Raw genomic sequence first — 8,149 nt, 5'->3', positions numbered from 1 at the left:
TCTCTCTCTCTCTCTCTCTCTCTCTCTCTCTCTCTCTCTCTCTCTCTCTCTCTCTCTCTCTCTCTCTCTCTCTCTCTCTCTCTCTCTCTCTCTCTCTCTCTCTCTCTCTCTCTCTCTCTCTCTCTCTCTCTCTCTCTCTCTCTCTCTCTCTCTCTCTCTCTCTCTCTCTCTCTCTCTCTCTCTCTCTCTCTCTCTCTCTCTCTCTCTCTCTCTCTCTCTCTCTCTCTCTCTCTCTCTCTCTCTCTCTCTCTCTCTCTCTCTCTCTCTCTCTCTCTCTCTCTCTCTCTCTCTCTCTCTCTCTCTCTCTCTCTCTCTCTCTCTCTCTCTCTCTCTCTCTCTCTCTCTCTCTCTCTCTCTCTCTCTCTCTCTCTCTCTCTCTCTCTCTCTCTCTCTCTCTCTCTCTCTCTCTCTCTCTCTCTCTCTCTCTCTCTCTCTCTCTCTCTCTCTCTCTCTCTCTCTCTCTCTCTCTCTCTCTCTCTCTCTCTCTCTCTCTCTCTCTCTCTCTCTCTCTCTCTCTCTCTCTCTCTCTCTCTCTCTCTCTCTCTCTCTCTCTCTCTCTCTCTCTCTCTCTCTCTCTCTCTCTCTCTCTCTCTCTCTCTCTCTCTCTCTCTCTCTCTCTCTCTCTCTCTCTCTCTCTCTCTCTCTCTCTCTCTCTCTCTCTCTCTCTCTCTCTCTCTCTCTCTCTCTCTCTCTCTCTCTCTCTCTCTCTCTCTCTCTCTCTCTCTCTCTCTCTCTCTCTCTCTCTCTCTCTCTCTCTCTCTCTCTCTCTCTCTCTCTCTCTCTCTCTCTCTCTCTCTCTCTCTCTCTCTCTCTCTCTCTCTCTCTCTCTCTCTCTCTCTCTCTCTCTCTCTCTCTCTCTCTCTCTCTCTCACACACACACACACACACACACACACACATTCACGCACTCACTCACTCACTCACTCACTCACTCACTCACACTCGTTTACTCTCCCTCTCTCTCCCTCCCTCCCTCTCTCTACCTCCCTCTCTCTCTCTCCCTCTCTCTAATTCTCTCTCTCTCTCTCTCTCTCTTATTCTCTACCCGTGGCTGCCACCACCCAGCCGGTGTTCAGGTTGCTGCTATAGTACTCGATATTGTAGCCGACGATCTTGCTCTGGCCCTCGTGGCCCGGGCTCCACGTCAGGGTGACCGAGTTACTGGTGGCGTTAACTATTCGCGGCTTGCTCGGATTCTGCGGCAGCGCCGACATGTCGGGCGTACGGTGAAAGCTGGCGCCGGAACTCACTGTCAGGTAGGCCGACCACGAGGTGTTGCCGGACCGTCCTGTTTTACCGGCCATAATAATTATATATTTGCTTAATATAAGGGTTTTGCGGTGTGTACGTGCAAAATAGGATACCTCTCCACTCGGAAATGCATGAAGGAATATAAGTGAACGTTTGAAAATGTATTTGAAAGCCTAGTAAGAAACATTTCGGTGTGCAAAATGTTGCATAGTAAAATCTTTTTTATAAAGCTTCTAAACTTACTTCTCGAAGTTCACTAATACTCTTTGATAAAATGCCGAGTGCGGAGTTCACTTGTTAGGCACGTGCAGGTTGCAGGTTTTTTATATTAAGTAAATGTTGACGGCAGAAGCCGATAACAAAACTGTAATCTTTTAATTTTTTTTTCACTTTTCATATAAAATCATAAACCCCGCACTCCGTTATTATGTATACTTTAATTATGGAAAAGGATTTGTTGATATCTATAATCAACAAAAATATTTTGCAATCCTACTAATATTCGCATTCTGTCGGTATCCGGCATCCTCTTAAATATATATATTTGTACAATTATACACACATACATATATGTTTTATATATATTTATCATGATATTATCACACTTTTTTTCAGAGAAAGAAAACCACACATTTTTTGATAATTTTATCTTACTATAAAAAATAAATATAAATAATTTACGATTATTAAATGTGATATGTCTTATAACTAATATTACGCGTTCAAAATTATAATTTATAAAAAACTGTTCGTAAAATGATCTTTAAAAACGTATTGGCTGCATAGTTTCTATAATAGTAAGACTAAATTATTCGCGCAAATGGCGCTTTTGATTTCACAATTTATATAATATACAGTCATATTTTTTTCTATAACTATTGCATATATATATAATCTTTGATATATTTTAAATAATGTATGTGTATATAACATGCACGCTAGACGTTGCTAGAGCCAAATTCTATGCAGTACATGACATACTTTGCTTTAATTTTTTTCGTCGCTTTAGTTGTATTGCATTACGCATCGTACATATCGCGCGTACGGACCGTTATTTCTCTGAAACAAAGCACCGGTACATAGATAAATGCATGTGTCACTATGAGCACTACATAATAATGTGGTATTTCGTAACGCGCAAGGCGAGGCGAGCATTGCAAATATTCAGTTTGATGAAAGAGAAAGAGAGAATTATATTCGTGACATGAAATAATATAATAAAATAAAAATTTTATTTAACAAATGTAGTTTTGAAAAAATTCTATAAAATTAAGGAAAATAGTTCAAATGATATAATATTAATATACAAAATAGTACACCACGAATGATCTGAATCTTCTTATCTGGATATATTATAGAGATTGTAATCCTGAATATATAATTGGCATTCAAACCATGTGAAGGTATTGGAAATTCTATCTTAATTAAAAAGAGATGAAAAGATTCTGATTTAATAAAAAGGAAAGAGAAGTTTTTGAATTCATTTGAATTATCTTTTTATTCTCTTGCTTCTTCATTGGTAACATTTTAACTTTTTAATTTCCTTATTTTTCTCTTTCTACATATAGATATATAATATCTCTATTTTTCATACATGGATCATATAAGAATCATATAAAGATTAAATGTAATAATAAGCGCAATACTTCTAATGAAAAAAAAAAAAGATATCGATTAGAAAGTTGCATGTATTGGCAATAAATGGAATCTCGTGTATCATTTCTTCGTCAATAATAACTAGATATATATTTAGCTTGCATTTAACTAGTAAGTGTTGAAGAAAACAGGAAAACACATATCATCTGTCATTGATTGCATTTAATTAATTTTTTATCATTATTTTCTCCGCACTGACCTATTTTATATTTAATGTGTGTTTTTATTAAAAAATCTAATAATAAAACAGAATACTGAATTAAATCTTTTATTATCAATCATTCGCGATTTGTTTCATTTTCACTATTGTCAGTCTTTAATTATCTTTCATTAATGCTTTATTAGAAAAATATGATACATGTATATGCGTCTACCTACAAAAATAAAAGAAAAAAGTTCAGTTTTTTTCTCGACATATCCAATGATTATCGAAGCGTATACATGGCCTATTCCGGTGGAATGCAAGCATGCTCCAAATTACTGTTATTTGTCAATGCGTTAGTGACAATAGCCATTAAACGTCACCGTAAATAGCCATGCTTTCTACGAGAAGTTGTATTATTACATCTTGTCGTACTTTGATTCTTGACAGAATAGATTCCTCTTTTCACATACCAGTATACGATTGACCTTCAATTTCAACGGAAGTCGATGGGAGAGAGTTAGCTATCGGGTAATAAACACATAGCCTCGGGATCCCATTGTTGACCCGAATAATTGCATGTTAATCGCACTTATATTCCGTGAAGCGGAAACGGGGCCATTTTTTTCACCGTCTCTGAGCAAAGGAAGACGCTACATACATTTGGTGAAAATCACATACAGAAATCTACTCTTTCTTCTTTTTTATCGTTCGCCAGAGGAACATCTAGGATATCGCGTCGGAGGTCGAGGCTAAATAGCTACCAGGTTTTTTAAGGAACTTTTTAAATTCGTTGAGAACACGTTAGCGTCGTTAATGTGAGAAATAACAATGACGATTCGGCATAAACCGACCTATGAATAGCAACGGCTAAAGACTTGCGGCATATAAATCAAAATAAAAATTACATCGCCAAACAATTTATACATAAACATGCATTTGAAAACGAGGAAATAGTAGTGCGGCGGTTCAATTTGATATTTGGATAAATTATTATTGCGGGTCGTTCTACGACACAAAACACGGAAGCAAAGATTCGTATCACATTTCGAGATACTCGTTCTTGTATTCGATGTTTCTCTAATCATCCAATTTTACGCCAGTGGTTTTAGCACGGTATGGTGTAGATATACGTAGAATCTTATTGCAGGATGTAGAGCAGAAGTTCGTACGGTGATTCATTGGGCATTGAAAAGAAAGAAGTATTTTACCTTATAAGTTAAGCATCGTGATTGCTTTAACTTAAAAGAGTTGAATATTTCGGAAACTATTGATTTTGGAATATATCCTAATACTTTCTCTCAGAATTTGCCGTTCCATCATAAAACATGGTCACACACACAGTCTATCAAAAAAATTTAAGTTAATCTTCAAATCTCCTTCACGCCTACACTTACAACGAAACTATTGCTATGTAACATGCATCTCGAATCGTAAAGCTTTCTAAGCCTTTTTTAAGCTTCATTTTTTTCTATTGTTTAAAATTTAAAAAAATATTTCGGGTGATCAAAGTTAGTGGACCATCTTATATATAATAAAATATGAAACGGGTATCGAAATATAAAATAATTTCAGAAACATTTTAAAATTAATATCAATATTTATGCAATTTTACAAAAATATATATTTTATAGTAATTGTCAGAAATATAAGGATTTAAGTTTGCACAAATCTTTTTTTATTCAGGATCCTGCATGTTTGTGTAATAGGGACTGCTATGTGTACATTATAAAATATGTTCAAAATTATGATCATTTGCATCGATTGTAATCTTTACCACTAAGGATCACATCTTATTGTCTTCAGATTTATTTAACATACGATCGATTTTTCTTAATAAATTTACTATGTTTTTTAAAATCGAATGGCGTTAGATGGCGGAGGAACGAGGTGACCATAAAATTGATCAGAATAAATTTCATTAAATATATTTTATCATGCGTTGACCAACATAAGTTATGTGTTGACTTTTTTACCTGAATCCGTTGTGGAACAAGTATTATAACTGCTAACTTGAAAGTAGACTATCTCAAAAACTATTAGTTTTGAAATACATGCACTCTAATACTTTCTTTCTTAGAATTTCCTACTCCAGAGAAAATTCTATCATAAAAAATTGTTATTCCATTTAAAAAAAAAAAAAAATAAAATTGGCTTTCTAGCTTCAATTATTCCCTATTATTTAAAATACTAAAAATATCTCGGATAGAAAATTAAAATTAGTGAACCACTCTATAAATTTAAAAAACCGTGAAATGTAGTATTATATGCTGTTAGCATATCATTATCACTATTATAATCACTGAATATACATTCATTATATATTTATTATATTGAGAACTAATTCCATATTACAATACAATCAAAGATATTGCAATCTATTGTGACAATTCAATATTAATTACAGTATTGAGGTCTTAATAACCATTAAAAATCAGATTCATTCACGTAACGCTTGTAATATTCTTCACAAAATTTTAGTTTTAGAATCTGTTGGTAAAATATTTATACTTTACTCTCCTGGGGGATTACTCTGTATGTACATAAAATCAGTATCTCACGGAATCAAAAATTACGTTTAACACACCAACATTAAATACAACACATATAATATGTTTCCTTTTTTATGACGTTGAAAATTAAATCAAATTAGTTCGTTTATATCAGAAATGCCTTCACTTCTCGATTCAATATTTTTGGATCGAACACAATATGACTGATTAGCCCTGAAACGAATCGGCAATAATGAATAGTTTGACAGCTGCCTGATTTATTAAAATAAAATATATATAAAATGAACAGAACGTAACATGACCTTTTTGGTCTCCTATTCTGTAATAACATTGCCAATTCTTTTCGTGTGACTTAGCGCGAAATTGTAATTTCAGCATGAAACTGTAATAATACGCGTGCTTCTGTTTTACACTTTTATCCATCTTTTGCATCAAATTTTCACAATTTGTAAATAAAATCGCAAAGAAATTATTTAATCAATTTATTAATTATCAATTCTATATCTCGTATAGAAAATAATCGACATCTTCTGGTCGTACAATGCTATGCGCCGCTCCTTTATATAAAGTGCGGTCGTGGCGATCTTGTTAAGAAGTTCAATGATCGCATTTTACTTGCTATCCTAAATTCCTGTTTCACAAATGCCGTGCAAAATAATATATTCAATTTATAAAAATCAATACAATTTATTTTCATATCTTGCTATCTAAAAACTTTCCATTCCTCTCAATAAATGTAGGAAATTACTAATTAATAATTTAATTGATTTAATTAATTGTAAAACGCGCTCGTAATCTCAAGTGATGTCATTTTATAATAAATAAATAGTACTCTTCTTTTCTGTATAAATTACATCCAATTAAATCCGACATGAAAAACAAATACATGTATATGATACATATACATACGTGCGCGTGCATATAGTTTTCGGCAATAATCAAGTAAGTTTCGCTTTTCGGGAAGACACATAAATAATAAAATAATCTGCACCTCATTTCTCAGATATTATGCATGAACGGAAAGTAATTACCCGGAGCGTGAAATGTTTCCTTTCATTTTATTGCACTGTGGCCATTGACATTGGACATTGACAACTCGTCACGAAAAAAATTGCTTACTTATTACAGACGCTACTAGATTCGTATTTGGAATTGTTAGGAAGTGAAATTCCCAAGTCCGAATCTCAAACCGGTTATACTGCTAGCGAATACAAAAATTCGTTTGGTATACGAGCGGTCCTTATGATCCACCTCACGAACGAACGATCGAGTCCGTAAATAGAAAACGAGCTTTTACATCGTATTCATGACGGTGAAGGTGAAGAATGACGGTTTACGCAGAAAGAAACAGAGACACCGTCGCCAAAAAAAGGTCTAATAATAATTTTGATAATATACGAAGGAAAACGACGAAAAACAATAGGCTAAAGAAGAATTTGAAATAATTTTGTCAATCGACAAATCGATCACATTGCATCAAGCACCGTACGAAGAAAATATTTTTAATCATGTTAATTTCTAGATAGCTGCGTGATAAAATTTCCACATATTCCTTTATAAATAGATTGTACTTATTAATATTACCAATGAGCAGTTAAAAAAGTATCGCGCGTATTGTATTTATAAAATTTGTACAGTATATCTTATATTTCTATTACTACTTTGCATTTTTTCTATTTAAAAAAATAAAACTTTACGAACTACTCTCTAACATTTTTTTAAATTATTTAAATTTTACAAGGTATACTTTAATAAAATTTGACCGAGTGTATTTAATATTTTATTATAACACTTATTAATAAATAAAAAAATCATATAAAATACTTTAAAATGCCATGTTGTCCCACGATTTTTAGGATAAATTTTAAGAGAAGAAAAATTCTCTCTGTATAAAGTATCGATAACAAAATTTCGATACTTTAAGAACAAAAAAATAGACTGAATTATTAATCAGATTTATTTGTAATTTGAAATACGAATCAGTTCTTGTGACCATAGTACGTTAAATATACGCACAAGCAACACATTCTAACAAAATCAGTAATTAAGTGGTTAAATTGATAAAAGACAAGTCAAGAATACACCATGTAAATCAATCGTGAATTATGGGAGCGAGAGCGGGTAGAAGAAAAAGTGTATTTTCACATTTTATCATTCACACAAGCGACGCATGACATGATAATATCGATCACGTAGTTAACATAAAAAGAAGACTTCTTCACTATTTTCCCATGCTCGACTAGCTGTTCGGATCTTGTTGAACATTACTGGAATTTCAATCAATAGAACGGTGATAGAGATCGTGATCGACATGTCGCTATCGTTTCGATCACCTGCAGAAGGTCGCACGTGATTGTACTAAGTTCTGATTGCTATATAAAAATAATCGCAATGCGCATGGATGATACCGCCAATGAAAGATCTTTTGACAATATAACACACGGATTTAATCATATATATAATACAATAAAAATTTTAATGAGTTACTCAAGATTTTATACATGACAATTTGTGCTTCAGTTAGCGGGTTTAGATTATTCGTATACTCGATTATTTTCTTCCCTTTATAAAAACTATTTAAACATGT

At 33.4% G+C, this 8,149-nt stretch overlaps 1 protein-coding gene across 2 annotated transcripts in view; it reads right to left on the bottom strand.

Annotated features, from left to right (window-relative positions):
• LOC115236577 overlaps positions 1-8,149 on the bottom strand; it is a 16,311-nt gene that overhangs the window by 7,336 nt on the left and 826 nt on the right. The window contains exon 1 of one of the 2 annotated variants that reach the window (XM_029809109.1): positions 6,682-6,694. The exons of the other annotated variant lie outside the window; for it this stretch is intronic. The gene's annotated coding sequence lies outside the window, so the exon portion shown is untranslated. Of the gene's footprint in view, positions 1-6,681; positions 6,695-8,149 lie in introns of those variants that run through there. 2 annotated transcript variants of the gene reach the window in all.

This window comes from Formica exsecta, unplaced genomic scaffold, assembly GCF_003651465.1.
Source record: "Formica exsecta isolate Colony F162 unplaced genomic scaffold, ASM365146v1 scaffold258, whole genome shotgun sequence".
NCBI classification, from domain to species: domain Eukaryota; kingdom Metazoa; phylum Arthropoda; class Insecta; order Hymenoptera; family Formicidae; genus Formica; species Formica exsecta.
This window is presented reverse-complemented; position numbering and strand designations above follow the sequence as displayed.